Source organism: Bos grunniens, chromosome 17 (genome assembly GCF_055505025.1).
Source record: "Bos grunniens cultivar Pamir isolate PY7600 chromosome 17, Bosgru_T2T1.0, whole genome shotgun sequence".
Lineage (NCBI taxonomy): Eukaryota > Metazoa > Chordata > Mammalia > Artiodactyla > Bovidae > Bos > Bos grunniens.
This window is the reverse complement of record NC_141181.1, coordinates 11,445,069-11,451,953: the sequence shown is the minus strand read 5'-3', so window position 1 is coordinate 11,451,953 and position 6,885 is coordinate 11,445,069. Positions and strand designations below refer to the sequence as shown.

At 37.9% G+C, this 6,885-nt stretch overlaps 1 long non-coding RNA gene across 1 annotated transcript; it reads right to left on the bottom strand.

The window, feature by feature from the left end:
* Positions 1-2,030: 2,030 nt before the first annotated feature.
* LOC147355013 (uncharacterized) lies at positions 2,031-5,524 on the bottom strand. The gene is made up of 2 exons (XR_015144149.1): positions 5,354-5,524; positions 2,031-4,874 (listed from the first exon to the last, which is right to left on the bottom strand). It is a non-coding gene; the product is annotated as an uncharacterized LOC147355013 (long non-coding RNA).
* Between the last annotated feature and the right edge of the window lie 1,361 nt (positions 5,525-6,885).

Here is a 6,885-nt window from a genome sequence, read left to right as displayed (position 1 = left end):
CCCTGTGCTTATATAGTAGGACCTTATTGTTTATCTGTTTTATACACATAGCTTGCATCTGCCAATCCCAGACTTCCGATCTGTCCTTCGCCTCCCCTCCCCATTGACAGCCATAGTTTGTTTTCAATGTCTGTCAGTCTCTTTCTGCTTTGTAAATACGTTCATTTGTTTCTTTATTAGATTCCACATGTAAGTGATATTATATGGTATTTGACTTTCTCTGTCTGACATACTTCACTTAGTATGATAATCTCTTTGTTCATCCATATTGCTCTGCAAATGGCATTATCTCATTCCTTTTTTATGGCTGAGTAGTATTCCATTAATATATGTACCACATCTTCTTTATCCATTCATCTGTCAATGGACACCTAGGTTGCTTCCGTGTCTTTACTGTAAACAGTGATACTATGAAAATTGGGGTGCATGCATCTTTTTAAATTAGAGTTTGTAGCTCTTGTTGTTGTTTAGTCGCTAAGTCATGTCTGAATTTTTTGCGACCCCATGGACAATAGCCTGCCAGGCTCCTCTGTCCATGGGATTTCCCAGGCAAGAATACTGGAGTGGTTTGCTATTTCCTTCTCCAGGGGATCTTCCTGACCCAGGGATCAAACCCACATCTCCTGCATTGGCAGGCAGATTCTTTACCACTGACCACCTGGGAAGCCCTTTTAGCTTTTATTGTTGTTGGATAATATTCCACTGTATGAATATGCCATAATTTTGTATTGATTCATGGGTTTATGGATATTTGGTAAGTTTCTATTTTTTACTTTGTAATAAAACTGTTGTGATCCTTTGAGTACAAGTCCTTGTCTGGACTTTTTTTTTTAATCTTGGGAAAACACTTAGGAATAGCATTACTGAATTATATAGTAAACATATGGTTCACTTTCTGGGTGTCAAGCTATTTTTCAAGTAGCTGTAGAATTTCACATTCCCAACAGCAACATCCAGGAGTTCCTATTGCTCCAAGTTCTTGGCAATATTTGGTACTTGTTGCCATTCTTTCTACTATAGTCTTTTTAATGTAAGTGTAATCTGCATTTCCCTAATGACTAACAATATTACATCTTTTCTTGCATGTTTGTCATTATTTCTGTATTTTCATATATTCTTTGGTCAAAAGTTCAATGCAAAGGTTTTTGCTGCTTTTTAATTGGGTTACTTTGTTGTCTTATTAAGTTATAAAAGTTCTTTATATATTCTTTATACATAAAAACAAGTCTTTTACCAGATATATGTTTTGTGAATGTATTCTCTCAGTCTGTGGTTTGTTTTTTTATCTTAACAGTGGTTTTCAAAGAGAAAATGTTTTTAATTTTGATGAACTCAATTTTTTTTTCCTTTTATGATCTGTGCTTTTGTATCCTTGAAATGAGACACAAAAATTAGTTAGAAATCTTTGTCTCATTCAGGGTCACAAAAATTTTTGTGTTTTCTTCTAGAAATTTTATAAATTTACCCTTGCATTTAAGACTGTGATCCATTTCAGTTTAATCTTATATGTATGGAGTAAGGCAATAATTAAGGTTCTTTTTTTCTTTCTCTTAAGATTATCCAATTGCTCCAGCTTTTCTTTCTTTATTTGACTGTCCATGGTCCTTTTATGGAAATTCAATTAACCATCTATATATGAGTCTGTTTCTCAACTCTTTTATTCTATTCCATTGATTTGTATGTTTAGTCTTACTAATACTCTTGTTAGCTTTATAATAAGTTTTCAAATAAAATAATGTAAGTCATCTGAATTTGTTGGTTTTAATTTTTTTTGTCTGAATAGTTTTGGCTATTGGTTCTTTGGTTTCTAGGCACTTCTAGAATTAGCCTGTCAGTTTTAAATAAAAATTCTGGAATTTTTATCCGAATTGCCTTGAATCTCCTAACCAGTTTTAGGATAATTGACATTTCAGTAATATTGAGTCTTCTGACCCATGGAAAAGACATACTTCTCATTTACTTAGGTATTCCTTGATCTCATAATATATTGCTGTTTTCAGTGTTCTGGTCTTGTGCATATTTTGTTAAAATTTCCCTATGTATTTCACATTTTTAATGCTATTTTGTATGAGCTTGTTTTATTAATTGCAACTTTTAATTGCTTCTTACTAGTATATAAAAATACAATTAATTTTTGAATGCTGCAGTATTGCTTAACTTATTTACTAATACTGGCATTTTTTGTTTGTTTCTACATGGACATTATATTGTTTATAAATAAAAACCACTTTCCTTAAACATTTCCAAACTAGAAAGGCAGATATCTTTGCCTTGTTCCTGATATTATGGGAAAAGCACTCAGTCTCCTGCCATTTGGTAAGATGTTAGCTGCGCGCTTTAGTGCATGTTGATCAGTTTAAAGAAGTTTTTGTCTCCTTTACTGAGAATTTTTACTAAAAATCGGTGGTTTTGTGGTGTTGTTGTTGTTTAGTTGCTAAGTCGTGTCTGACTCTTTGTGACCTCATGGACCCCAGAGGAGCCCCCAGGTTCCTCTGTCCATGGGATTTCCCAGGCAAGAATACTAGACTGGGTTGCCATTTCCTCCTCCAGGGCATCTTCCTGGCTGAGGGATCGCCTGCTTGGCAAGCGGATTCTTTACCACTGAGCTATCTGGGAAGCCCCTACAAATGGGTAATATATTTTATCAAATGTTTTACCTTTACTTAAACTATATACTATGAATTATAATAATTTATTTTAGTATGTTAGGGTAATATCACATTCCTAAATTAAATTCCTTTTGTTATGATGTATTATCCCTCTTACGTATTACTGGATTTGATCAATTAAAATTTTAAGAGTTTTTGCCAGGTTTTGGTACTAGTATAATGCTGGTTGCATAGAGTGAGTTGAGCGGTTTTCCTTCTTCAATGATCTAGAATAGTTTAGGTCAAACTACTATTTTATCTGGGCTTCCCAGGCACACTAGTGATAAAGAAGTGAAGGGAAGTCGCTCAGTCGTGTCTGACTCTTTGCAACCCCGTGGACTGTATAACCCACGAGGCTCCTCCACCCATGGGATTCTCCAGGCAAGAATACTGGAGTGGGTTGCCATTGCCTTCTCCAGGGGATATTCCTGATCCAGGGATTGAACCCAAGTCTCCCACATTGCAGGCAGACACTTTAACCTCTGAGCCACCAGGGGAGCCCAATGATAAAGAACCTACCTGCCAATACAGGAAACAAGAGACATGGGTTTGATCCCTGGGTTGGGAAGATCCCCTGGAGGAGGGAATGGCAAACCCACTACAGTATTCTTTTTTTTTTTTTTTCCCAAGGCTTATTATATTTATCATCACTTACACTCTTCCATAATAAAAAATCGCTAGGTTTTGATTTTGATTATCATCTCTTCTAGAAACAGCATATGCTGTGAGGCAAATGGTGATGTCTTCTTTTTTCTTCATTAAGGCACAGATTATGTGCTATTCAAAAATTTCAGAGGCATCACGTCTTCATCATTCCCTGCTGTATTCTTGGACAGTCCTGGCATTGATAATAAGGAGAGCCAAGAGGGAGATAAAGTTTCTACATTTGGAGTTAATGTTTTAATGTTAATAATTTAGTAATCACTGTAACGGTACACATGTACACTATAAATGACATTTCTGTGATTGGAACTTCTGTGAAATTAACATGTTTATATTCGTATGGTTTTGGTTCTCATTAGAAAGAATACAATGATAAACAGTAGCAGGTACTTGAAATTAACTTAAAACCAGTCTCTCAAACTTGAAAGGTCTTGAGGCTTGAAATGTAGTGACCAGATGAAATACATCATCATCTGGAAATTAATTATATTCTGAGGGACTGGGGGGAATGTCAGTGACTGCTAATGGGTGCCACTCTTTGTTCTTTTTTTTGTTTTTTTAAATTTTATTTTATTTTTAAACTTTACATAATTGTATTAGTTTTGCCAAATATCAAAAGGAATCTGCCATAGGTATACATGTGTTCCCCATCCTGAACCCTCCTCCCTCCTCCCTCCCCATACCATCCCTCTGGATCGTCCCAGTGCACTAGCCCCAAGCATCCAGTATCGTGCATCCTTGCCTGGAGAATCCCATGAACAGAGGAGCCTGGTGGGCTACAGTCCATGGGGTGGCAAAGAGTCTGAAGTGAATTAGCACACACAAATTTATCATTTTCTTTTCTTATTACTACTTTTTATATCTCAGATTTTCTTTATAGGTTCATATTATTTTCCTTCTTTTTGAAGTAAATATTTTACAAATTCCACTTAAAGCGCTCAGAAGAAAACTTCTCCAGGGTGCCAGCACCTTATTTATCCACTTACTAGCACCTGTAGCTATACAATCTGTTTTTTTGTTGATATAGATGACCTTTTTTTGTCCCTAGCTAAGGCCAGAACTTCCTCTTGTACACTGTACTTCATCCCCTTTTTCTATTCAAGGGTGTGACTTGAGCTTTTTTTCTCCCACTACACTATATTTTTGGGTTCATTCCGATCAGCATACAAGTATGCAATTATTTATATTGTTCTTAAAACAAATGTCTATTGACCCCACATCCAAATTTTGTATGATTAGGGTTCAACCAGAGAAGTAGATGCAATAGGCTATACACACACACACACACACACACACACACACACACCCATGGATTTACATGAGAGGCAGAATTGGTTTATACAGCTGCAGGGGCTGGCTGAACTGTCTCTGTGAAAATGTCTCTGTCAAATGCTGGAGCCTGAAGAGTGTGGGCAGGCACTCGAGAAGGGAAGGTGGTGAGCACACTGGACCTCCGCAAGGACACACTGAAAGTTGTATCCATTCTTGTCGCCTCTGACCTTGATGACGAAGGTCTCCTTCAGGAGCCACAACTCTTTTTCACGGAGGTGAACACACACACACCTGATCCCAAGAGTGAGAGAAAATGAAGGAAGACCGAATGGTGAAAAGAGAGTAACTGAAGGCCCAGCTATGGCTTCACACCAAGGAAATGAACCAGCAGGACACAGTGACCCTTGGAGCTCCAGAGCATGGGAAGAGTTGACAATGTTTCTTCCCCTCTGCTGTCTAGAGTCTTTACAATTTAGGAAGGTTGGGAGACATTCTTTATTTTCTCCCCCTTTTCCATCCCCAAACTGGAGGAACCAACCTAGGAGAGAGATAGAGGAGAGAGATAGAGAGTGGAGACCCCGGCCATGTTTTTACTACCATGTTAGAACTTATAAATCCCACTTAAATGGGATTTAAATGGGATTTAAATTCCACTTAAATGGAAGTAGGAAAGAAGAGTTTGGGACATGATTGAAAGCAAAGATAAGATGAGAAGGACAAATCTTAAATACACGAATGGTTCTTAAATACCTGAATAGTTCTGAAAGTACCTGAAAACTGATGGGATCCTGCCACAGTGTTGAGGAGAGGTTATCTTTGATAGCAGTGGGTGATGAGGAATTTCAGGCAGTCATGATAAAGGCATGAAGACCTAGCAAAAGGTTATGAAGATCAGTCAAAGGATGAGACAGGTCTAATTATTCTTATAAGTGTTCATTGGAAGTATGACTCCAGCTAGAATAAAAAAGGAAGAAATATGTAAATATTGTTGGACACGGTGGTGCAAAATAATTAAGAGACAGTCACAGTGTTAGAACCAGGAGTCAGCAAACCTACCTTCTTTCTCAGGTTCCATGATTTCCATGCACAAGGCATTAAACTTTACTGAACCTCAGTCTCTTTCTATAAGGAGTACAGAATATTCATTTTAAGGGCTTTGGCTGGGCTCAAGCAAAATGACTTATGGGAAAGCATTTTGAAAACTTCAAAATGTCAGATGATATTATTAAGCAAACCCCTGAGATTAACTTGATTCTTGTAAGTATCTTCTTGATTTCAAGCTGGCTAGTTAAAATGGTTAGGGAAACAGGGAAGAGAATAAAGTAAGATAGGAGAACCGCGTGTGCCCATCATTTTGACCGGTGTGAAGAGACAGGCAGGAAGGAAAGAGGCCCTAATCTGATTGTCTGAGAGAGTGAATGCACACCTTTCATCTTCTGGCAGGTGGATCGCATATCCTCCCTCCAGCATAGTCTCATTTACGAGCGGTTTTGCAGGTAAGGGTGTTGCAGCTTCTCACTCATGAAAATATTTCCAAAGCCACTAATAAAAAGGTAACTCACCATGTGCTATGAGAGATGACAAGCACACCTTGGGATGAATGACGGGTAGAGAATTGTCATTTCTCTTCTTAAAATTGGGCTGTCCCGGACTCCTGCGGCTTGGCACCTGTGGCTTGTTAGCAATTACACGTGGAAGCCAGCCCATGCAGATGCCCCTGTAGAGCAAGCAGTTGTCTGCTGTTGGCTTCAGTCTCTCTTTACATGGTTTCAAGGCTCTCTGTTAACGTGTATGAGAAGAAGCTTTAAAATCACTTTTCTTTCTCTTTTCCATTGTCTCCCATTTCGTTCTTAAGTGTGATTTGATGAGCTTTTCATCCAGGATATAAGGAGAAATGAGAACAGCAGTCCCTCTGAGTGTGCTGATTTGGCTTACACTTGGACTAGTTTTGGAACAAATGTTTTGATACTGATTCAGGGACAGCGGAGCCTGGTGGGCTGCCATCTATGGGGTTGCACAGAGCCGGGCATGACTGAAGCGACCTAGCAGCAGCAGCAGCAGCAGCATATGAAAACTGGTAGCTGTATCTCAAAAATGTTTCAAAGCTGTTTGAGCTAAGTGCCTTGTTTCTTGATAATATTGGCAGAAACCAACACAATATTGTACAGCAATTATCCTTCAAGTAAAAATAAATAAATTCAATTATAAAAAAAGGTAATGTTAAAAATACAAAAATTATTTTTTGCTTAAAAGTTACCAGGCACTGTTTCAGGTACTTATATGAAGTACCTCATTTAGTCTT